At 53.4% G+C, this 24945-nt stretch overlaps 1 long non-coding RNA gene across 1 annotated transcript in view; it reads right to left on the bottom strand.

The window, feature by feature from the left end:
* The window catches only part of LOC141973823 (uncharacterized), a 150988-nt gene extending 129402 nt beyond the window's left edge, over positions 1 to 21586 (bottom strand). The window contains exons 1-5 of the long non-coding RNA XR_012635602.1: positions 21473 to 21586; positions 10753 to 10887; positions 6860 to 7031; positions 6455 to 6524; positions 5101 to 5480 (exon numbers count right to left, since the gene is read on the bottom strand). This is a non-coding gene — a long non-coding RNA (uncharacterized LOC141973823). The remainder of the gene's footprint in view (positions 1 to 5100; positions 5481 to 6454; positions 6525 to 6859; positions 7032 to 10752; positions 10888 to 21472) is intronic.
* Between the last annotated feature and the right edge of the window lie 3359 nt (positions 21587 to 24945).

Below are 24945 nucleotides of genomic sequence, written 5' to 3'. Positions count from 1 at the left end.
CAAACCTGAACCTTCCAGCAAACCTGAACCTTCCCGAAAACCTGAACCTTCCAGCAAACCTGAACCTTCCAGCAAACCTGAACCTTCCCGAAAACCTGAACCTTCCAGCAAACCTGAACCTTCCAGCAAACCTGAACCTTCCAGCAAACCTGAACCTTCCCGAAAACCTGAACCTTCCAGCAAACCTGAACCTTCCAGCAAACCTGAACCTTCCCGAAAACCTGAACCTTCCAGCAAACCTGAACCTTCCAGCAAACCTGAACCTTCCAGACTGGACATGAGGAAGCATTTCTTCCCCCAGAGGTGGCCAAACCCTGTAACAGGCTTCCTGGAGAGGGGGTCACTGCCCCAGGCCTGTTGGTGTTTAAGGGGCATTTGGACAATGCCCTTAACAACAGGCTTTAACTTTTGGTCAGCCCCGGAGGGCTCAGGAGTTGGACCAGACCATCCTTGTAGGTCCCTTCCAGCTCAAATAGATGATTGTATCGGATCGTATTGTATCGGATCGTATCGTACTGTATCCTATCCTATCCTATCTTATCCTAATCTAATCCTATCCTATCCTATTCCCATTGGTGTCCACAAAAGGCAAGGGAGCATCTGCCAGAGGTTTTGGCAAGAGGTGACGGTGGCCGTGCTGCCTGCACCGCTGTGTGTTCCAGAGGTTGCTGATTCTTTCCTTCTGCGGCCGGGGAGATGGGGGAGGCAGCGGCAGCAGGGGGCTTCATCCCCCCAACAGGGCAAAGCCAAGGCACCCATCCCTCTCGGGCGAGCAGGCAGCCTCGCAGACGCCGTGCTCAGAAGACGATCGGAAAGGTCAGGAGCATACATTACACCTGCCTCCTGGCCACCGCGGCATATGCTGGTGGGCCTTCTGTGACTGGTAACCTCGGGCAAAACTGACCTGGCAGCCAGGACCGGCTGCGGCCCCTCGACTTGTCCCCCAGCCGCCTGCAGAGCAGTGCCAAGAGGGAAACCGGCGTGTCAGCCTTCCCGGGCAGAGGGAAAGAGGTGTTTTGTGAGTGCATGTTAGGGAAAGAGATGGGAAACAACGGCGACAGAGACAGGAGCTGGTCCTGCCTGACAGTGATGGCTGATGACTTGCTAGTGCCCAGACACGGAGCTGCCTGTGAGATCTATCAAACTGCTAGGTCAGCACATATTTAAGGGAAAAGACTAAACTGAGTTGTCATTTGGTAGAGAGGGCTATTTTGGGTGAAATGTGAGCAGCACTATGATGCGGTTCAGCCACGTGGGGTAGTGGCTTGGGGCAGGACCTGCAAACCCGGGGAGCCTCAGCAGCCCCTCGGCAGCCTGGGCACAGGCGCCCCGGGAAGAGGAGCCGGGACCCTGGGAAGGGGGCAGACCCACCCTGGGGTGTCTGTAGGGGTTTTGGGGCTGCAGATCACAGCACCGGGCTGCGAGGATGTGGGACGGGGCCCACGGCACGCTCCAGCCAGCACAGAGGGCGTGTTTCTTGCTCACAGAGACACTTATTGCAAAACAGCTTTTTACAGGAGCCGCGAGGCTGGGTTAAAACTCCAGAGACTGCGGGACTGCCCTTCAGAGAGGATTTTTTTTTCTAAACTGTTGTCATCTTGGTGTTTGAGCCCCTAGAAACGCTGCTGGCCGTGCCCACGGTGGAGCAGAGCCCTGAGCACACGTCCCCCCACGCCTGGTGGGCACCGTGCTCAGGAGGGCACCATGCCCTGCCCCTGCCCCTGCCAGGCTCCCCCCAAAAGCACCAGCAGCCTGAGGAGGGGGCAGAGACCCCTGTTCTGCCCTGCGGCGGAGCCTACTGGTGGGGAAAACCCACTGCACACAACTGTCAACTGTGAAGGGAGAAGCAAAACCATAATGCACAGCAAGAATAGCAGTCTGTATGGGGGGGCAGGAAGGCAGCTTTGAAAATGAAAAATATTCATTTAACAAGAAGTAAAGAGCTCCAGATCCCGCTGCTGGCTATAATTGTGCAGCCTCGCTGAATTCACCGAGGTTGCAAGGGTTAAGGGAGAGCAGAATTTGGCCAGTGGCTGAAATAGATAAGCCATATGTCTGCACACCCCTGAATGTGGGACAGAAATAATTACGTGATATTCCCGCTGATAGTAAACCTCCTATATCATCACCAGAAATGACAGTTTTTCACCGTATGTATGTTTTCAATGGAACGCGTCACAAGAAAATTGATCCTCCGTGGAAGTTTTTGTTTCGTAAGGAAAATACAAACAAATCGCCATTGCAACGCTGTGGTGGTGGCTGGGCTCGAAGGCCAGCTGGGCTGGGTGGCGGGGCGGGCTCTCTGCCCAGGGCTCGCGGCGAGCTGGAGCCCGCCCGGGGCGAGGGCTGGCAGGGAGGGTGGGCCGGGGGGGGCGCGTGGGTTTCCGCAGGGCACCCGTCCCCTGGGCGCGGGCCCTCGCACCCGCAGACGGGCGCTGCGTGGCGGCCCTTTGTGCAGGGCGAGCCGTGCGCCAGCTATCACCAGCTCTGCGTGTTTACATTCCTTCTGCTTAATATTTCTGTAATCTTCTCTGGCATCATACACTCGTAATTTTTCTCCTCCTACTTCACACTTTTGATAAGCCTTCTGGTCCCGCAGCAGATGCATTGTGAATCTTCTCCTTCTAAGTATCTTGCATATGTTTCATTAAAAGTGTTTGTTTCTTTGATCAGCTTGAAGTTCTGATGTGAAAAAAAAATAACTTTTTGGACTTTGCTTGGCAGCACCCGGCCCTGAGATGAATAGCGGCGTCTCGGTACAGGCAGTCACTCAGGGTCCTAATGTCACTCATTTACTCCTTGCCAAGGGATTTGCCCGTCCTCCCCACGGCGGCTACAATGTGCACTGGCACCCAAAGATAGAAAAGGGGCTTTTTATCCGCTACACTGTGCAACTGCACATGAAAGAACATGGTGGGAGGTGCCAAATGGGAGCAGCAGAAATCGGGATATATTTCACTCACCGTTGCTTAGTGATGGGAGGCGCGGGCAGGCTGGCATTTCCCGCAGCGGGGGCACCAACCCCCGCGCTCCCCCGGCGTGGGCCAGCCCCGGGCGCGGGGGAAAGGGCGGCCGTGGCGGCCGGAGGGGAGAGGGCAGGCGTGGGGTGCCCCAGCACCCCGGCAAGCGCCCGCGGCGAGGGCTCCGGGTGGAGCTGCGTGGCTTCTCCGCGGTAAACTGAGGCACTGCCCACGCTGGGGACGAGCCTGCCCGCACCGTACACGGGTGGAAGTGCTAACACGGGTGGCACGCGGGTCCCACTGCTCTTCACGGGGGCCCAGCGCCCCCGGGGCTTCGAGGAGCTCAAAGGACTGGGGCAGTCAAGCTGCATCCAGTGAGGGAAGAGATAGAAGAGCCGCTCTGCCCGCACGCAGTCCCGCATCGCCACCGCCAGCACCTCCCTGCACCACGCAAGGAAACCGCCCAGATGTCGGGGTCTCCCCCAACCTACTCACACCATTCCCAAGAGCTGCCACAGGACGGGCAGACCCCAGGAATCCGCATGGGCCACCCCCTGGGCTGCCCCGCGCCCCGCAGAGCGCCCCTGGGGCCAGGGGGAGAGCCCGCAGCGAGCGGCGGGCACACGGCTTGCTGATAAAGACCCTTTCGGGTGGCGGGTCCGGGGGCTTGCGGGGAGGGGGCCTGGTTCCAGGGCATTGCTGCCGGCATCACCAAGGCAGCTCCTCGCCCACCACCAGCACCATCCCACCGGCACTCATGCTGTGGGTGCTCACTGTCCCGGCGGGAGAAAGACCCTCGTGTGGGGCAGACCCTCTCCCCATCCACTCCTGCAGCTTTCGGGGCGCCTCAGAGCGGGGGCCCTGCCCCGGCGCCAGGCTGGGGTGGCAGGCAGGGCCCTGGGGACAGGGTCTGCAGGGCCAGGGACCACCCTGTGCTGTGACACAGAGGCACAGAAACTCACCCCACCCTGGGCTACCAACCTCACCGCAAAGCTGCCGCCTGGGGCTTCCCACCAAAGGGAAACGGGAGGAAAAATTACCATAATAACAGCAACAACAATCACAATAATATTTTCTTTTACGCTCATACCTAACCAGACTAACGAGTGTGATGCGTGCAGGTGCAAGAGCCCCACTGCTATTAGCCTTAATATCACTGCCTCCTACTTGCCCCGTGCGGATGATTTATTGCCGTCTGTATTACCGTCCCTCTCACATGCTGCAGGCGCAATTTCCGAGACAAACTAACTGTAAAAACCAGTTCTTCCAATTATTGCTAAAAAAGGCACAACTGAACCAGGAGGAGTCACAAGGCTTTCTCAACCCTCCCTTCAGCAGCGGGAGGCCGGGTGATCCCCCGGGTTCCTGCGAGGACACCGTCCGCCCCAGGCCCGGTGGAAGCATCCCCCCCAGCTCCCCCGGCACCCTCGGGGAAGCCGGGCTGAGCTCAGCTCGCTCCGGAGAGCGGCCAGACACGGGCCCGGGCAGCGCCAGCGTCCAGGACTTTAACTCTGCTCCAGACACCCTGCACACGCGCCGGCAAAATTCCTGTCTGGATTAATCGCCCCATGCACATATTTTTATTGAATCGCTCTTAACACAGCTGCCATTCATAAAATACCTAAGCCTGTACTGTTATTCCTGTTGGAAAACATATTTAGTTACAATTCCTACAACTGTGTGGATGTTAAAAATAACATAGTATCCTGCAAGCCTTAACACATATGGTATTTAAACTTCCACTAAATCAAGAGTATCCTAGATTATCTAATTCCACATCCCTTTATAAAAGCAGGATGGCACCTGAATTCAGGACACGTTAGCCCCCCCAGCCCTGCAGCACCCCCTCTCCTTCCCTGCACCCCCGAGAGCTGCTGTGCGGGGGAACTGACGGTTTCTGGCTGCTCAGACAAGCTCTGCGCGGGTATGGAAAAGAGGTGAAGAGCACCTCACGTATTTTCCCCTCCATTCTAAACCGCCCTTCAGCCAGCCCCTACCAGCCTGTCGGAGAACCCTTGTGGGTTTGGGCGGGCGCTGTGCCGAGCCGCGACTGTTGGCAGCTCCGGGGGCCTGCGCCCACCGCCCCGCGCCCTCCCCCGGGCCCCCGGCGCGGCCATTTTGCGCATCGACTCCGTCTCACCTTGGCTCGCAGGCGGCGAGAAGTTCGGCGGGAGCCCCGTCCTTGGCAGTCCATCATCGTGGCCCCGGCGGGGAGGAACAGATGCTGCTGCCTGCTCACGCTGTCCTGGAGGATGCCGAACAATTTGGGGGTGATGGATGTGGCACTCCGAGATGATTTCCAGCCACGCTGCGGGCGGCCCGGGGAAGAGGCTCTTTCCAGGCAGGATCCCCCTGGGCACGGCTCTGGGGCAGAGCCCTCGGTGGGCCCCGCTCCGTCCCGGCAGCAGCTCTGGAGCCGATGGCTGCTCCTCGGTGCCAAAAGCGTGGTCTGCTTCGAGCTGTCTGCCCCGCTGAGCTCCGCTGGGCTCTGCCCTGTCCCCTTCTCAGTTCCACTGCACACTGGAAATGACCATTTTCCTGTAAGGTTGGCTCAACATTAAAAAAAACCCCAAACCCTATGTACTTACCCACAATATGAAGACCCAATGCAATACTCAAGCTTAAATTTAATTAACTGCAATTATTTGCACCAAAGTCAACTAATCTATTTTCATTCCTAGAGGGTTTGGAGCACAAAAAGGAGGCTTTCAACCCTAGAATCAAAGTTTTGGCCCGTAAAATTGAGGTTTTGTACAGTAACAGTGAGGGGTTTGCACCTAAAATTGAGGGTTTGGACCATAAAAAGGAGGCTTTCAACATCAGAATCAAAGATTTGGCCCCTAAAAGTGAGGGTTTGTACCCTAAAAAAGGAGGGTTTGTACCTTAAAAACGAGGCTTTTGTTCCTAGAATCAAAGTTTGTACCCTAAAAGTGAGGGTTTGTACCCTAATAAAGGTGGGTTTGGATCATAAAAAGGAGGCTTTCAACACCAGATTCAAAGTTTTGGCCCCCAAAATTGAGGGTTTACTACCCCAAAATTGAGGGTTTAGTACCCTAAAAATGAGGCTTTCATCCCTAGAATCAATGTTTTGGCCCCTAAAACTGAGGGCTTGTACCCTAAAAGTGAGGGTTTGGTACCTAAAAATGGGGGGTTGTACCAGCATGTGATGAAATCCTTTAAACAAGCGAGGCCTGCGTTTGGGCAGTACTTTTCTGCTGTCTCTAGTTTTCAGCTGCCCCTTTTTCCCCGTGCCCGGTACAGCCACAGGTGGTTTGAAAACGTCTCCTGCCCCTTTGCACCCAGGACCAGGCGCTAACAAAGCACCGGGCAGAAGCCCAGACGGCTGAGGAAAAGGCAGGATAGTGTGGTCTGACACTTGGCGACTGCCCCAGCTAGAGCCCTCCCTGTCACTGAAAGTCATCGTGCCCCCAACTGTTCCAAAGTTTCACATTCAATTTTTCTGATGTCTTTCATAAAAAATGATATTTCCTTACCCATCACAGAAGAGATTTTCCCCGGCAGGTATGCTGTCGAACATGTTGCATTCACACCATGACACAAAGTCTAAAAATCACAGAGAGACTAATTACTGGAGGAAAATTACACCAAAAGACCGATTTCCTGGTGACGGAGATGACAGCCCGGCGCCCGGCCCCCGGCCGCTCTGGGCAGCTCGCTCGTGAGATGCTGTCACACGCCGCTGCCCTGGCGCCGCGAGGGAGCAGGGGAGCGGGGCTCAGCACCCCAGAGCCCCCCCCAGCCCCCCATCGCCATTCCCCGACGCCTTTGGGGCAGGGAGCTCCCGCCGGGATGGCTCCGGCTCCACCGAGCACCTCGGAAATAGGATGTTCCCAACAGGGAGCCCCTCCGCAGGGCGTCCCCCAGCCCCTCGCACTCACCCGGCCCCGCGGTCCCCGGGGATCCCCTCGGCACCGGCATCACCAGTGGGATGAACACGGAGGGGGTGTGGGGGCTGAGGAAGGCACAAGGATTCTGACGCCCCCGGGGGGAGGTCGCAGCTCCACCACCACCCACAAAATGGGTCCAGCATCGCCCGCAGTGTCCAGCCGCCTAAAAGAAATTTAAAAATATTTAAAATTAAAACGTGTCATATCTGCTTCCTACCTGCTTTCCAAACATCTTATCAGGAAGCAATATTAATTCTTATGTAGATATGCAATTAAATTAATGCTGCAATAGTTACAAATACAGTCAAATAATCCTTCCACTGTAAGACTTTATGTAACAGCAAAAATGCCACGAAGATAATTTATATGAAAGCTGAGGTATGGCTGATGAATTAGTTCATATTTACCTAGATTATGTATAATAAATGTAATGTATATCATTTATATCTATATAGTTCTAATTTAGTTGGAATCGGAAAATAACGCAACATGGATTCATACGAAAAACAATTTTGTACAGGAAAATTAAAATGGTAGAGCATATTGTTTTATATGAAATATTGAGCTGTGCAATCTGATTTGTTATATGCTTTAAGCAGACTTCAGTAGGAAAAACATATTCGTTCCCTTTGGAGCTTCTTTATAAGTGTATAAAAGCTTTAATTTCATATGGTCATAAACGGGTTGAATTTCACAAAAATGCCATCAACATTTTTCTCCCTTTTTCCATCACCATTAAAATGCGATACACAGATATTCAGGAATGCATACCACCTCCAACTTAGTTTCTTTTCTGTTTAGCTATTCGGAGAGCTCTTCTCGCTCGTTAATAAAAAATAATTATTAAAAACTACTGGTGGTTTCTAAGAATCAGTTTTGTGGGGCAAACAACCCAACGCACTTGGCCTGCTCTGCGCCTGGGGGGTCGGGGGCTGCGGCTGTGACCGATGCCCCGGCTGGCACCAGCCGCTCCCCGGACACGCTGGGTTTGCCCCCGCCGGCAGCAGCCCCCGCGCAGCCCCCGCCCCCCTGGGGCCTGCAGGACGCCGCTTTGGGATCGATTCAGAGCTCCCAGGGGTTCACCCTGCGGTCACAGCGCCTGGGGAGGCTCATGCAAACGCTGGCACTTCCCAGGACACCACCAGGCCTTGGGTCCAGAACTGGCCCCGGCAAAGAAACAAAGCAACAGGCACCAGTTGTGGAAATTCAACCACCGAGGTATAGGCAGAGCCTCCACCGCTGCCGATGGCTGGGGACAAAGTCAGTGAAATCGCAGAATCCCAGAATCATCCGGGTTGGAAAAGCCCTTGCAGCTCCTCCAGCCCAACCATGACCCTCCCCCTGACCGTTCCCAACTCCCCCAGATCCCTCAGCGCTGGCTCAGCCCGACTCTTCAACCCCCCCAGGGATCCCGGGGACTCCCCCCTGCCCTGGGCAGCCCATTCCAACGCCCAACAGCCCCTTCTGCACAGAAATCCTTCCTCAGAGCCAGCCTGACCCTGCCCTGGGCAGCTTGAGGCCATTCCCTCGGGGCCTGGCGCTGGGGCCTTGGCTCCAGAGACTCATCCCCCCTCTCTGCACCCTCCTGGCAGGGAGTTGCAGAGGGCCAGGAGGTCTCCCCTCAGCCTCCTCTTCTCCAGACTGAACCCCCCCAGTTCCCCCAGCCGCTCCCCAGCAGACCTGTGCTCCAGACCCTGCCCCAGCTCCGTTGCCCTTCTCTGGCCACGCTCGAGTCATTCAATGGCCTTTTTGGGGTGAGGGGCCCAACACTGAACCCACTCAGCGAGGGGCGGCCTCACCAGTGCCAAATACAGTGGCAAGATCAATAAACTGCCAAGAGAAGCATTTTCCCCATAAACTCCATTTTGAGATCTCACTTTTTGCCCTGCTGCCCTGAAGAAATGTTGCATGGGTTTCAGGAACAAGCTACAGGGATGTATCCGAGACAAGGAGTGGCTTCCAGTATGGCACAAAAAATACTAGAGAGACACAAAGCAAACTGCAGGCCAAAATGATGCACCAAACCCTAACGAGGCCCAGCGACTGGGTTTGTTGGTCACATCCACACCCCACCCACCTTTGGATTGTCTCTGGCCGATGCACAGTTCTCACGATGCAGAGGTAATCGCACCTCTCCCCGCTCCCAGCAGGGGCACCCCAGGGCACCCAGACACCCGGGGGGGACGTCATTGCTCCCCCCGGGGTGCCAGCAGCCTCCCACACACGGGGCAGCGGGTGCCAGAGGCATACCCAGGAGGAAACCGCTGCCTTCTGCCAGATTTTCATGTATTCTTGGTGTTTAAGGGGGGAAAAAAGGGAGCTGGTGTCATTGTTAGAGCGCGCACCGCGTGCCAAGCTGCCAGGATGCTGCCAAAGATAACGGAGTCTTTAAGATGTCTATTAAAAACTCCTGGTATTATGAGATGCAAAAGAACTAGCCTTGTGCAGAGGTAGAAAGTAATTATGCAATTCTCATGTAAAATATGCAAGCTTATTTTCCAGGAATGATGCATGGCCTTAAAAATGACGTCTCGATTTTTTTCCCATTCTGGAGTACACCGGAGATGTCTCACTCTTCCAAGCTCTCCAGGGCTGGAGCTGGCTTTTTTCACCACTGAAAACCAGAGCCAGGAGGACTTGTCAGCGGGAAGAAAAAAAAAAAATTCTTAGATCAAATAAATTTTGAAGTGACCCGCCTGTCCGTTCAGCTCATAGAAAACACGTGCGCAGAACGCACACGGGGAAGACAAACTTGAAAAAGACAAACGCTGGCCCACGCCACGGCCACACACGCCCTCAGCCCCGCCACGGGCACCCAGTCCCGGCAATCCCCGCGCTCGTTCCTCCTCTCCACCCTGCGGGAGACACACGGCAGCACCGGGACCGAGGCGGGAGGGGCACACGGGGCATCGCCGCGTTCCCGTCCCCAAGCCCAGCCAGGCCACCAGCTCCCGAACGCTCTCTGGCAAGAAGGGGGTCGGGACGGAGCAGGGTGAGGTAAGGTCCAACTCACCACGGAACTGTGTGCCGAACCTGCCCGCGGAGCTTTCAGAGAATGTGTATTCCCAAGCTATCACTCGTTATTTTAGACTATAAATAACATATCACCTGATGGTGAGGAAGGTAGTTCAGCGCAAGGCACTAGCTCGAGTCACACAGCGAACCAAAATGATGTATGAAACGTGTTTCACTGGGAGTTGTAATACAGATTACTTACAGTTGCAAGCAAGGTCTAGCTCTTCAGAAAAATGGGCTGATAAAATACATAGTTTAGATCTCCAAATAGATCTTGCCAGCTCTCAAAAGAGTCCACAAATTAATCCCACAATTATCAATCCCTCCTTTGCTTTGATTTAGCACCAGCCCCTTCAGGAAAAAATTTCCCCAGCTTAAAGCACTTCGGAAAATATTCCACATATGTGCTCACACATAATTATTTTTTCCTCTCTCCAGTCCCTCCTTCACCCGCTGAGTTCTCCTCACCTCTCCAGGTTAAGTACTTTCCTCTGACAAATATCCCTTTGAAATTCACTTCACCTGAAACGCCAACAGCGTTCAGCCAAGCCATGAGGGAAGGGCTGGAGGGGCAGCACCGGTGCAGCACCCCTGGTCCCCTCCCCAGGTCACCGAAGGTCTCCAGAGAGACCCCGCGGCCGCCCAGAGCACACCCACCATGAGCAGGGACAGGAGAGGGGGTCTGGGGTCCCACAGCGGCCCACCCAGCACCTTCAGCATCCCATCAGCACGTCCTGGCAGGCCACGGTGTAACCAGCGGGAACTCAGCAGCTAGGACAGGTGCTTGAGGAAGGGCAAGCAGAGCAAAAACTTTAGTTTTCTATTAAGAAAAGTAATAAAATTCACAGGAGTCGGTTTTAAGAAGTTACCTGCTGCTTTCACACGAGAAGTTAGCCACTCCGTTAAAAATCCCGAATTGTTCTTCTCCTGCCACATCATCTCCTCCTCTTGCCACCTGCCAGTTGTTTCTTCTTGTTCCTCCTCTAGTTGCCACTAGTCACCATCTGGCAAGGAGAGAACACAGTCATTGCTCGATGGTGTGAAGACTGACTAGAACCAAAAATCATTTCCACATGCCTCACGTAAGCGAAGCAGTACAGTAACAGCCATAATTGCGATACCCTCCACAGTATTTCTGTTCTGAACAGAGCAGGAGGAAAACTGCCCATGAAAATGCCATCAACATTTTTCTCCCTTTTTCCATCACCATTAAAATGTGATACACAGATATTCAGGAATGCACACCACCTCAAACCTGGTTTCTTTTCTGTTTAGCTATTCAGAGAGCTCTTCTCGCTCGTTAATAAAAAATAATTATTAAAAACTACTGGCGGTTTCTAAGAATCAGTTTTGTGGGACAAACAACCCAACGCATTTGGCCTGCTCTGCGCCTGGGGGGTCGGGGGCCGTGGCTGTGACCGATGCCCCGGCTGGCACCAGCCACTCCCCACCCCGCAGACATGCTGGGTTTCACTTTTTCAGTTGTAAACCACCCTTTTCCAAAACCACTTTTTATGTTGTTTTCTCTCACAGACAACCCTTTTAGTCTCCAGGTTTTCTTATCGTTGAAGCCACAGGACAGACTGTGTGTCCATCAGCGGGACTGTGTCGCTTCCATTTATATCACGTCTCTGGCTCAAGAGGCAGCTCCAGGAAATCAGACTTTTATAATCATCAGTTTTGCACCTAAGCGCAAATTACTCTTAAGACATAAGAGTGTGCAAGGTGGGCCAGGGAGGGAAGGCAGCTTGGACAACCCAGGGGGGTTGATCCTGCAGGCGTTTGGCTGTTTAAACCTCACTGGCACGAGGCACGGCTGCGTGTCGGCGAGCTGCTCGCGCGTCAGACCATCATCCCGTGCCTACTTTGATACCTACATCACCACACAGGACTTGGGACTTACAAAGGTACAAACCATGAAAAATGAAAGAGCAAGCAATTAAAAATGTGAGAAAGAATAACTTAGTCTTTCCTGAGAGTTGACTTGAGGAGAGCAAAAAGGCATTTTCCCAGGGAATGGTGTACTCATAACCGCTCTGTTTCACTGCCTGGGACTGTGGAGCGGAGAGGCAGTGGTCTCGGTGAGTAAAATACATGTTACAAAGGTTAGGAAAAGTCACCGAGCAATCTTTATTGTCTGCTTTTTTGTCAGGATGCTGAAAGTTGAAAATTTCCCCCCGTGTTAATAATACAGTATTAGTTACACATGACTGCTTTACTGGAGTTAAACCAACATGACTCCTGCTCACTCAGACCTGAATTTCTCCAGCGGCCGGCCACTGAAGAAAACAAAAACCTTCATAATTGGCAATAGAGGTCAACACTTGGTACCACAGTGGCCTTCATGCAGACCAAGCCCTATTCTGGACTCTGAGAATTTGCAAAACATACCACAGGGAAATCTGCTTTGAGGGGAAAATTTGGGAAACGTCAAAGATGAAACTCCAGAAAGCAAGCCGTGTCCCAGCGGACTGATAGCCCAATGCACAGCTACTCATCCACAAACCCACACAGCTCACATGGGTCCAGATCATTCGCTCTGATGATCTGGGGGCTCGTGACTAAAAGAAAACCCACTGCTGAGACTTTTTCCCTGCTGGCAAAACAGGGCCAGGGTTTTCCCTCTGACCGACGCCGGAGCTCCGCTTTGCCGACCTGGGATCTGGCAGCATTTACGGACAAGAGGCGAGAGCTCTGACGCTCAGAACTCATCTGTTTTCATCCCTTTCACCATATACCAGCGTTTGCATCCAGTACAACTTTAAAAACACATTTGCTCATCATTAGCCCTGCTATTCCACGTGGAATCCCATAAATTACAGCTGCTGCTAGAAAATTAAGATGTATATAGGGAAATCATTCACAAACCCTGTATCTGTTGCATCTGGAAGTTCTGGAGTGTTGATTAGTAAAATACATAATTATGAGATAGCCTTAAAGGCAAAAATTGTAAGCAGTGACTTTTGCTAAAGAGTCTCCTGTTGGTGTTATCATAAAAAATATAAAATGCTGCGAGTCTAAAGAAGAAATTTATCTTAAAGAACAAAGTTGAAAGACTTGCGCTGAAGATATGACTTCTTCAGACCGTTTCTTCACAAGTTAGATTATAATTAAATACAAATTAATTACTCCCACAAAGCACGTCATTTAGGTGAAAGCCTACGTTTTTGAGGACTGTTAGCATCTTGTTCTGCAATTACACAGCTTGGAAGCGCAGGGTTGGGTTTCATTTTTGTACTATTGCTTCTAGACTCTCTACCTTCACGCTGATTTCCAAAGAAACCGTTCATTTCCACAGGTAACCTGCCGGTAACGCGAACACCACGCTGGCACAAGCCAGGCAAAGAGGGAGTGACGAGTGGCAACCCCGCCCGAGCCCCGAGGAGTGACCCGGGTAGGGGTCCACATTCCCAGGGAATGGGACCACCGACCAGCTTAACGTCACAGCCACGCTCATGCGCTCCCCTGGACAGAAACATAAAGCAGCAACATCAGTTGGTTTTAAAGTCTCTCCTGGATTTTTTTCATTTTTGTAATAAAAAACATACTAGCAAGGCAGATTTTTTTATTTTCCACAAGAGCAGGAAACCATGTAGTGGCCGTTCACCTCGTGCCTGCCTTCACAGCCCCGAGCCAAGACTCCTTCAACGCGTGGATGAAGGCGGCACGACAGCGCAACAACGAAGTGCAGGCAGGAAAGCAAAATTTTTGCCTTTAGAGGAATTCCTCCATGGCAAAATTTGGCTCCAAATAGTAAAAATAGTTGTGTCAGGGAAACTCTCAAATGGAAACGAAGCATTTTGATCATTACACATTATTTTAGATAGCACAAAATGCTATCCCAAAACCAATCGGAAAGGTAATTTCTCAATTTGTTTCCGATTCCTTTCAAAATTCTTTCACTAAAAATTTTATGAAGTGTGCCATGTTCCTGTAAACCATTTCAGTTTCCACAAAAGTATATTTGCCAATGAAAAATTGTTCAAACGTTCTTTTCTGCCAGCTTTAAGTGCTCTGACTTGTTGAAAAAAGCTCTGGGAATTTCTAGGGGATAATTGTTTTAACCATCCAGCCTCACAGCTCATTATCATGAGTTCTTTATCTGGAGGAAAATCTCTGCTAACATGAGGAGTCACTGGGAACTCTCAGGTGCTTTGTGCCTTTGAAGAAACAAGCTGTTTGACTGAATTTTTGAATATACTTTTTTTTTTTTCCCCCCCCTCTGCCTCCTGTACTGGAAGTAGAATTATATTAAATGACATCGTATGATAATTTATTATTTATGCACGATATTGGAAGTGCTGACTGAATACATCTGAAATCATGCCTTTATTTCCTTCCACGGTAATCAAGGACTACTGCACCCTGACACATTTACAGCCCTGCACGTGCCAGATCACCGCCCGGTGGCTCAGTCCACGGGCCCTGAGACTGACGGGGCAGAAGCAACACGCACGGATGGTACAAAGCGCAGCTGGATCTCGCCAGCAGCAAAACCTGGTCGCCAGCCCCCCGCGGCTGCTCCGGCACAGCCCTCGGTGCTCTCAGCCCCCACCTTCCCTCTCCTCACCAGCCCCTGCTTGCTCCAGCCTCCCAGAAACACCCCCCCGCCCTCAGCGTGCACCCCCCGACAGCATCCCTCCGCTTGCTCCAGGGGAGCGTTCTGCCGTTGCGTCAAAAGCCGGGAAAAGTGGCCATAAGCAGGAGGCTCGTACCAAAAAACCCTAAAATCACTGATGAAGGCTTATTCATCTAAATGAAACGTTCACAAAATAGAAGTTGCTTCCTGTCTGTCATATTTTTTCTTTCAGGAATAGCTGATGCTTTCACTTTTTTCAAACCAACAGCTTTTTAAGACGTATTTAGTTATAAGCATTCTTTGTCCCTAAAAGTCAGAATTCAAATTATGTGCTTCAGGGTTAACAAAGAAACATTTTGATAGCTTTCAACTTGTTCTCCTTCAACAGTCATAGGAAATTTGGGCAGTTTTTGCCCCATTTGGGCTAACAGCATCGTTGGAACCTGGAAAACTGCGGTGGGACAGGGAGCGTGTTCCCTGCCCGGGTTTTAAAGAAATTTCCGGGCTGTAGCTGCCGCCAGAGCTGCACTGAAGGCACCTGCCTTCACAAGAGACAAGACAGGTAACTCTGACCTGGTGCTGAAAAGAGAGGGGCTGCTCGGACACAGCCATCGGGTCACCATGGTGACACGGGGGGTGACATTCCCCCTCCCCGGCGCTGCCACTGCCACCTCTCCCCAGGGCAAAAGGGGGGCTGAGCCCCTCCAGCCGCTCACGGCCGGCCGGGCAAAAAGGTGTGACGCTGCCACGGGCACAGAGTCTCCTGCAGCGCCTGCCATGCAAGTGGCTGTGAAGAATCCAGTGAAGTGCTAGATTAGGGCCTTTAAAATAATTGTGATAAATGACAGCATCTGCACGCACTAATTTCCCTCAAGATGTGTTAGATTAATTTTATGAAATTAACGTCCAGAATAGCAAGCATTAGCCATTTGCGTGACCACGGCTTTGAAGCTGTTTGAGTTATCGCGGTCTCGCACGGGCTCAAACACATTCTGAACCCGGGGACCAGCTCAGGCTTCGGGAGGACGCAGGGAGGGAGCCCAGAGCTGGCCCCTGAGCGGGAAGTTTCCATGGGGAAAGCGAGCGCTTGGGCAACTCAGCGTCCCTCGGAGCTGAACTGAGCATCCACCCAGGACACGCAGAGTTCAGGGCTCGGCACTAATGTTTTACAGTATTATTCCTGTGTGTTAGCATGCTCCAGGCTGCCTGCCATGCTGCTCACACCGAAGGGTGAGGGATCTGTTAATCACCTTCGGTGAATCCTGTGAGCGATTCACAGCCGGGGACAGGCAGTTCCCAGAGCTAAACGGGACCTGACCTGGGCTTTTCAGCAGGGAGCACGTCACTTCTTCCCACGTACGACACAGCTGAAGGGGATGGGGCGCTATCGGTTCATTTTCCTTTTGACAGACTGCAGGGAACAGAAGGTGATTTTTACTGTCCAGAGACGTGTGAAGTGCTGCAATCCCCCTGCTCCTCCTCCTCAAGATCTGGGACTAAATCTCCAGTGCCACCGAGTTGACATGGGTGTTTGAATACACACCGTCTTCTCATCTGGTTCAACGAGCTTCATCCCAAGGAACGAGATGTCTGTGAGATACGAGCATCTGGAGGAAGAAAGCTGAGCTGAAACTCAGCCCAGAGGAAATGGAAGTTGGAAGAAATATGGTAACACTTAGCAGAGCAAGCCAAGACCACGACTCTCTCCTCTGCTGAGGGAATCCACACTCCGGCTGCCAAGACCTGGTTACTGCAGGCAGCCTGCGCTGCTGCTTGGGCTGGACTGTCAAGGAACAAAGAGATGAGGCGTGTACGGGCCCCCTCCCTCCCAGACTGCCCGCCCCGGCAGCTCAGGCAATGCCTACGGGATGGGCTCCAGCCAGTCCTTCTGCCTAAACCTCAAACCCACAAGCCCAGGGCCAGCAGAGCAGGTTTTGGATCCATCACAGAGGTGGCCAAGGGCTCCTCCGCTCTCCTGCTTCTGGGGCTCACCAGATCCTTCCGGATCCCTCCGAGCAAGGAGGCCAGACCCCCCGACTCGGACGAGGAGGGGCTGCAGAGCAGCCACGGTCAGGGCTTCCCGTCAGGCCCATGGCGAAACAGCCTGGAGCAGGAGAGAAAAAAAAAGGGGGTTCTGTGAAGAATGCCAGATTGACCCCGTCATTCTTTGAAGTACATCAGCACTCCGGTAAAAACCAGAGTTAGCAGGAGCTTGCCTGCACACCCTGAGTAGCACGTCGTAGCTTCTTTACCACCATTCCCACATAACACTTCTAGAACCACGGCTGAGAAAACTTGGAGGAAAGGGAAAGAGGGAAAAATAAGAAGCAAGCCATTCATACGCTAAGATAAAAGCCATACAAGGGCCTTAGCTGTACTGCAGAGGTGTCCACATGCCACCATTCAGCGTGGAAGCCAAGGCCGCTCCCGGGATCACTGATGGCTTTCCAGCCACGCACTCTTCTCAGGAACAAAAAAAACGAGGCACCAGGATCACTGCACCTGCACTCAAATTCACACCTCCACCACAGACCAACAGGACATGCCTCAGCTTCAAAACTTTTCTTTTTCCTGCCCGCTCGGTGTGCATGAACCTCAAGACGAAGCAAACTTCTTGCTCTGGCAGAACTCACAACGGACACAGCCCCGAGCCACAGGGTTCAAAAAAAAAAAAGGTTTAACTGCAATTATCCGCGTCCGATAACAACTATCAACTCACCTTAGGTACTGAATGCATTTGAGTTTCTTTGCAATTTTAACATTTTCCTGTCATTTGACCCGAGGGATCATTTTTGACACGCACACAAGCACATCTCTGTAGATGTGTGTGTGTACATGCACGCACACACACACAACCCGCACACCCACGTGAGGCTGCACCGCGGCTGCCGCCACCTCTCGCTTTGGTTCCTGGTTGTGATCTGAGGTCCTGCCCTCCCCACTAATGTCCCTCTGCGGTCCCCAACCGCTGCAGGGTGTCCCCTCAGCAGAACTCTCTGCACACAGAAGCATTTCTCCCTAAGTGCTGGGTTTTATCTGTTGTATCAGCGCCACACGAGTACTCTGCTCTTCACAAACTCACACATCTGGACCGAGTTAATTTTGACTTTGCTAATTTTGAGGGAAAGAAGAATTTGAGCTTGGGAAAAGCGGCAGCAGAGATAAGGATTGAGAAGCTTGGGCTTGGAAAGTGGCAGCAGAGATAAGGACTCGCAGCGTTTGGAGGTTTTTTGGCTGGATTTAGCCAAGAACACCGCAGTTTTGGTTGGAACCCGGCTCAGAGGTGGCCCGACGGGTCACTGGGGTGGGCTGTTAGCAGGAAGAGCGTGCCGCAGCGAGCCGCGGGGACGGGCCCCCAGAGGGCCAGGCACCGGAACGAGCAGGTCATTTCACGAGACAGGTAACCGCAGCGTACAGCCCCGGCACGGCATCTGCCAAGGCTGGCGGCGCTGGGACCCGCGGGAAGGCCGGTTTGCTTCTCTTCTGCTGGCCTGGGCACGAGAGGAGCTGCAGGGGAGAGAAACCCCGGAACAGGACTGCGGGCGGCACGCGGGGGATAGGTGCAGGGTGCTCGTGGGGAACGGGGAGGAGGGGAAGCTGCAGCCTAGGGAATTAATCTCCAGCTTTTGGGACACTCAGGAGTTTTCTAATGCAATATGGACTTTGCTGAAGCCCCTGTGACTGTGGTTAAAAGCAGATGAGGACAGCAGCAGCAGAGACAGAATTCAGAGCGCCCCGACCACAGACAGAAAGATGAAGGTTTTACCAGAGCAGCAGCTCGAGTGCATGGGAACAGCCTCTCTGTTTTTTTAACCTCACCTCCACAGGCCGCGGCAGCAGAGGCCGTGAGCGACGCTGCAGGAGGCACACGAGAGCAGGAGGCACACGAGGGCAGGAGGCACACGAGGGCAGGAGGCACACGAGGGCAGGAGGCACACGAGGGCAGGAGGCACACGAGGGCAGCCTCCGCCACTCGCAGCTGCACAAGGATCTGATGGTCCTTGACAGCCCCAGCTCCCCGCACCAAGTCACCTTCAACATCTGCTCATGGCCCAAAGAGAAAACATTTAGAAATAGAAGCTTGTTCTACCTTAAGAGACAGAGACAAATACAATGCTAGTTTTGGAATGTTATCTATTATTTATCAATTTACTGCTTTCTAGGGAGTACCTCCAACTCAATTTTTGAACGTTGGGAGCAGCAACACTGCAACCAAGAGTTTTCCTGCTTGGCCAGGGCCAGGAACAACTTTCCCTCTGCCAAAGCAGCACCAAGCCCAGCAGCATCCCTCAGACAGCCGTGGACACAGCGGCACTCAGCAAGGAACCTGGGCAGGCCTTCCCCGCCCTGGCACCAGTCCCGAGGCCGAGGGCAAGCACGGCACCTGCCCTCGGAGCGGAGCCGCGGGGCGGCGAGCGGGAGGCAGCGGCCACGCGGGCGGTCGCCCTTCGGAGGAGCGTGCCAGGATTAAGCCGTCAGCCTTACGGGGGATTGTTGCGAGCCCAGACGCAGCCTGCGAAACAAAAGGCGACAGGCAGCAGGCTGGAGGGGATCAGCAGAGAGAGCTGCAATTCAGGGCTGCGCGGGCAGATACGGGAAGAAAAAGGAAAGTTATTTCCCCCTACACACACCTCTCGCCGAGGTCCTGCCAGCAGCAGGCAGGGTTTGGGTAATCCATCTAAATGAAGATTCACTCTGGCAGTTACAGATCCGAATTAGAAAAAACAATTAGACGACCTGTCAGGGTGCCTAATAGAGACACATAGTTCAGATACCTCTGAAATTCAGCTGAATTAATTTAAAACAACACAGACATACAAAATCATACCAGTTACCCTTTTAACCAGGCACATACAAATTCCCCTCCTTTTCACATCCTCACAGAGAGGAAATTTCCGGGGTCAAACATAGCTGCTACAGCACAGCTGAAAGGAAATGCTGTGGTAACGGAGCCAGGGCTGTTCACCATCCCTTCACTGACAGCGATTCTGGCTCTCAGGGCGCTGTAGTTTTGAGGAGATTTACCACAGATTTTCCATAGATTTACCTGCATCTCCCACCGTTTGCACAGAACACAGGCCCTGAAGAAGCATCTCTGCCATCTCCCTCCCCTAAACTGGGTCCTTTTTGTGTCAGAACAGCAGCACCAGCCCCTTCTGTACACTGAGAACCCGGCAATTCTCAAAACAAAAAATAACATTGTACAGGTGTGGAAGGACGCTGGCGACGGCGTCGGCTCGGCGCCCGCCTCTGCCATCCACTCCGCTCCCATCACCAGCTGGAACTCCGCACACATTTACGAGCAGTTTGATTTTGTCTCTGCATTGTTTTCAATTAGAGGGGTTTTTTTTTGCATGTGACGCACCAAGGGAAAAACAACACTTAGAGTTAGAACGAAGGTACTCCCGGAGACAAATATGATTAATGGGATAATCTTGCCGATTACAATAGTTAGAGGCAGTTCCTGCCATTCCCCGCTCTCCAAGGACTGGTTCTGCTCCCATCCAGTACAGACAGCTGCAGATTCCTCAGCACCATTAGTATCCAACATAGGACTACGCTCGACATTTTAAAACTCCTGTAATGTGCATCTTCTATAATTGTGTATTGTCTAGACTGAGTTTTACAAATTTAAGCTTAAACAGCGTAATTTCTTGATTGAGGGAGCTTTTGTGGAGCCAGTAGTGTACAGGCTCGCCTTTGCATAAACATATGCACAACCCCCCCGCCCCAGTCCTCGCATCCACTGTGAATAATATCCTTAAGTTCATCACGTCCTAATTAAACAACAATCAAGTCTTACTAAATAAGCCGGTTGTCACGGGGAAGAGGCGCACCTGACGGGTAACAGCGGCCACGGCGCCTGGCTCCCACCTGCGCGTCCAGAGGGCCACGAACGCGCGGCAGGAGGCACCTGCTGAACGCCAGGTCCTTAAGTTGTGCAAGTGGACACCGGGGGAAAGAGTCACCGCGAGAGCTTCTGTTCAATCAAAACGCAGGTTTCTGCTAAATTAAATATGGCGAAAACCCTCTGCTACTGAATTCGGGTTGGTTTTCTCGGACCCTTTACATTCTGCAGCGCTCTTGAAAGTGAGTGACAACAGACAGAATACGTTTTATCAGGGAAAAATCATTTTGGCCAATAGCTGGCAGCCCAGCAATTTCAGATTCTGGCATAAAAATACAAGATGAATATTTCCAGTATCGGCAAGGAAAATCCATACACACCAGCACACTGGTTATCGGCACCGGGCTTGGCTCAGCAGCTCAGCAAAGGATGGAGCAGAGCACTTGTGCCAGAGGTTTGCTCCTGGTCAGCTCCTAACAGCTCCAGCAGCATCACCCACACGTAGGCACTTTATGGGGTGGGTTTGGGGCTTTTTGTTTTGTTTTAAGTTGTTCCCATCCAGCCGCTGGAGCTGGTGGGAAACCACGAACTCGTGCAAAGCTCAACACACGAGGCAAATTGCATGGCACATCTCACACCTGCCAAGTTCCAGAACATACAAGACGACGATTAGGTATTTTAAGGCAGCATAACGAGTCGAACTTAATCCCCTAAACCTTTGCAACACTCCGCTGCTCCAACCGAAGGCAAGAGGAACAGGATTTATGCACGAGCCCGGGGATACGGACATCGAGCCCCTGCCTGACACCAGGCGCCGCACACCACCAATTTTTCCATCTGGGAACTAATTTGGGGTATTCGGAACTTTTCTTTGACCAGCTTGCGTAAACTACTGATTACTGTTGCCTGTGAAGCACACGAAGCGGGTTTTTTTTAATTACGCAGGCAAACCGGCTCTCACCCGGGGCTAGGCCCGTCCCCTGAAGCCCCCATCTCCCCCAGGGCGGCTCAGCTCCCCGCGCGTCCCCGAGGGGGGTACCTGCGGTGGGGAGGCAAGAGTTTGGGGTTCCCCCCCGCGTGGCCAAGCCGCTCCCTCTGCCGGCGCGGGGTCTGCTGGCCCAAACTCCCCCTGAGGCCCGCGCAGGGGCAGCCCCGCACTCACTTCGTTTGGAACCGACGCAGGATTTTCCCGCCTCTTCTACCGTTCGATGGCACCGCGGGGACGGCCCCAAGAGCTCCCGGGGCGCCCCGGGGCGGCGGGGACAGGCCGCGGCCTCTCCTCTCCCCCCTCCACCCGCCGCGGACCCCGTCCCCGCCGCTCGGGCCCGCTGGGGCGCGGGGCCGCCATGGGCGCGCGCCTCCCGCCCTCGGCGCCGCGCGCCCGTTCCCGCCCGGCGGCAGCGCTCCGCCGGGCCGGCAGCGCCCCCTGCTGGGGCGGGGCTGGGCGCGTAATGGCGGCTCCGGGCGGGGGGACCCGGGCAGGGCAGGCCCCCGCGGCAGCGGAGGAGGGCCGGGGAGACGGAGAGCGGGCCCAGGGCGCGGAGGGGGGCAGGGATGGGGCGAGGGGTTTAAACTGGCAGAGGGGGGATCTAGATCAGACCTAAGGCAGAAATTGTTCCCTGTGAGGGGGTGAGGCCCTGGCACAGGCTGCCCAGAGAAGCTGTGGCTGCCCCCTCCCTGGCAGGGTTCAAGGCCAGGCTGGACGGGGCTTTGGGCAACCTGGGCTGGTGGAAGGTGGCCCTGCCCGGGGCAGGGGGTGGCACTGGAGGGGCTTTGAGGTCCCTCCCAGCCCAAACCAGCCTGGGGTTCAATGTCAGAACCTGACCTTGGCCTCCTGAGGGATCAGCTCGGTGGGGCGCTGGAGGGAAGCGAGGCCCCGGCAAGCGGGGGAATGCTCAGGGCTCTGTCCCCTCCGCCGGGCTCAGGGCGACACGTCCCCCAGAGCGCCAGGAGCCCGCAGGGACGATCCAGCCGCGTCCTGAGCTCCGGCGGCAGGGCCGGGCCTGCTGCTGCTGCTGGGGCATCCCGCAATGGGTGAGTCTCTGACACAGCCCGATTTTGTATACACAAAGTGCTGATGCTTGCGTCAGCACCGAGGTATTCTAGTGGCATATCGCAAACACACTCTCCTAAATCCAGTTACAAACGGGCTGGTAAAGAAAAAAACCCTCTAACTTTTTCAAGTGGACTTTGCTGCAGGTTAAGTTGCTAACCCCTAGGACATTGGAAGTCCCCTCACATTTTATTACTTCCAACATTCCTTGTACATACCAAGTATTTTGCATACCATACCTAAAAAGCACCCTGACTGTAGTGTTTTCCCAACACAGGATCTGGCTACCCCAGGACGTTTGCCCCCCCAGGCCACGCCTGTGTAAGACAGAAACCGTAGGGGAAAGCAGCCAGGGGCTCTTCACCTACCGAGAAGCTGCTGTGGGGCCGTTTCATGGCTCCCAGCATTGCGAAGTGCTCGGTTCAGTTGTGGGCCCCTCACCCCAAAAAGGCCATTGAATGACTCGAGCGTGGCCAGAGAAGGGCAACGGAGCTGGGGCAGGGTCTGGAGCACAGGTCTGCTGGGGAGCAGCTGGGGGAACTGGGGGGGTTCAGTCTGGAGAAGAGGAGGCTGAGGGGAGACCTCCTGGCCCTCTGCAACTCCCTGCCAGGAGGGGGCAGAGAGGGGGGATGAGTCTCTGGAGCCAAGGCCCCAGCGCCAGGCCCCGAGGGAATGGCCTCAAGCTGCCCAGGGCAGGGTCAGGCTGGCTCTGAGGAAGGATTTCTGTGCAGAAGGGGCTGTTGGGCGTTGGAATGGGCTGCCCAGGGCAGGGGGGAGTCCCCGGGATCCCTGGAGGGGTTGAAGAGTCGGGCTGAGCCAGCGCTGAGGGATCTGGGGGAGTTGGGAACGGTCAGGGGGAGGGTCATGGTTGGGCTGGAGGAGCTGCAAGGGCTTTTCCAACTGAGATGATTTTGTGAAGCTAGCCTGAGAAAAAGAAGAGTCTGCATTTCTGCTTCTTTATCACCCCTGACCGTACTCTTGATTTCCTCCTCAGCACCTTTTAAGAGGACGTGTCCTGTTCGGTCTCCGATTGCCTGCAAAACCTTACAAGCTAAGTGAGATGACAGAAGTAGGAAATGTGGTATTTTGAAGGAATCGGGCAGATGAAAGATGTACCTCCTTGACCACAAGCACTTTTTCAGGCTTTAGCTTCTAACCATTATTACTTCTTGTATTTTCTCCATTAATTTAGAAGCCAAATGATATTTAGAGGTTAGTCTTCTAATACCTCAAACTCTTATCAGAACTAAAAACATTGAGACCTATAAACATGAAAATAAACAACCTCTCTGGTGCTGTATTTGCTCTCTCTAGCAGCCTTTAGATGAAGTCCAGCAGCTCTCTGGTAATATATGCTTATTAATCTCAACACACAAGTGACATAAAGGATGAAGACAAGACAAGCCTGCATCAAAGCGTACGGTGTCAGCTAGCAATTCCAGCCCAAGCTCAGGCTTTTCCGTGCCCCCACGCAGGAACAGTTCACATGGCAAGACCCTACCGCAGGCGGTGCACTGCGGGTGGGTTCCGTGGTGCAGCCCCCACACCCAGACCCCGGCCAGCGCGCTCTGCCTGGGCGAGCCCCGCCACGGAAGAGCCTCTTGGTGTTTAATGACACCGAGCGAGCCTCTGGGAGCAGCCTGGCAGCCCTGGAGGAAGCGAGAGAGGGTTCCAGCTAAAACTCTTTCAACGACCGGCTGAACTCGGCCGTTTGCTGTAGGACACAGGTTGCACTCACCCATTTTCAGCCACCTGTCAGTGTTTCACTGAAAGTTCAACCCATCAATTTTGCCAGGAAGGAAGCAGCAAGGGGGGGGCCGGCTGGAGGGGGGGCAAGGGTACAGGAGCGCTGCCAAAGCCAGGCCAGGCCTTGTTTGGGGGTCAAAGCACAGAACTAACTTTGCAGAGGCGTGCCACTTGCCTCAGTAGCAGTTCTGAGCCCTGCGGCAGCGTATTCCACCCGCCTGTCCCAAACCAAGGCCAGCAGCCTCAGGATACAGCAATAACAACTCGCCTCACAGCAGCAAGCGTTGGTCACCCAGAGCTCGGACTAGCAACAAATCCTAACGCCAAGAGCCTCTGCGCTGAACGCAAGCAGCGTTACGTCCCCTTTCAGGACTCCTCAAAACAGATCAACTGCTCAGTGGAGGTTTTCCCACCAAGACCAGAAGCCCAGGGCAAGCAGCTGCACGGCCAGCACCGGTCCTTTGAGATCCCCCACAGCCCGAGGGCAACGCAGCTCCAAACTATCATGGCCTAACGCTCCAGGCTGGGGAGTTTTAGCTCCTGGTGCAGAATTCCACCCCATTTTCCATCAAGTGAAACGTGTGACAGTTACCTCTAAACATTTATTTATGTCTATGTACACAGTATCATTCTGGAAGGTATGCATCATGCAACCAAGGAAATCACAGAAGAGTCTCATAAACAATATAAATTTGACTAATCTTTTACAAAGATGAGAATCACTAGGTTATCAAATCTCTCAGGTATAAATATTATGAGGTAAGCAATACTTAAGATGAGGCACTTAAACAATAACCCAAAAGGTAATTAGTGTACAAAATTATAAACAGAAAGTT

The sequence above is a fragment of the Athene noctua genome, chromosome Z (genome assembly GCF_965140245.1).
Source record: "Athene noctua chromosome Z, bAthNoc1.hap1.1, whole genome shotgun sequence".
Lineage (NCBI taxonomy): Eukaryota > Metazoa > Chordata > Aves > Strigiformes > Strigidae > Athene > Athene noctua.
The sequence above is the reverse complement of the archived record's forward strand: the minus strand, read 5'-3'. Positions and strand labels throughout refer to the sequence as shown.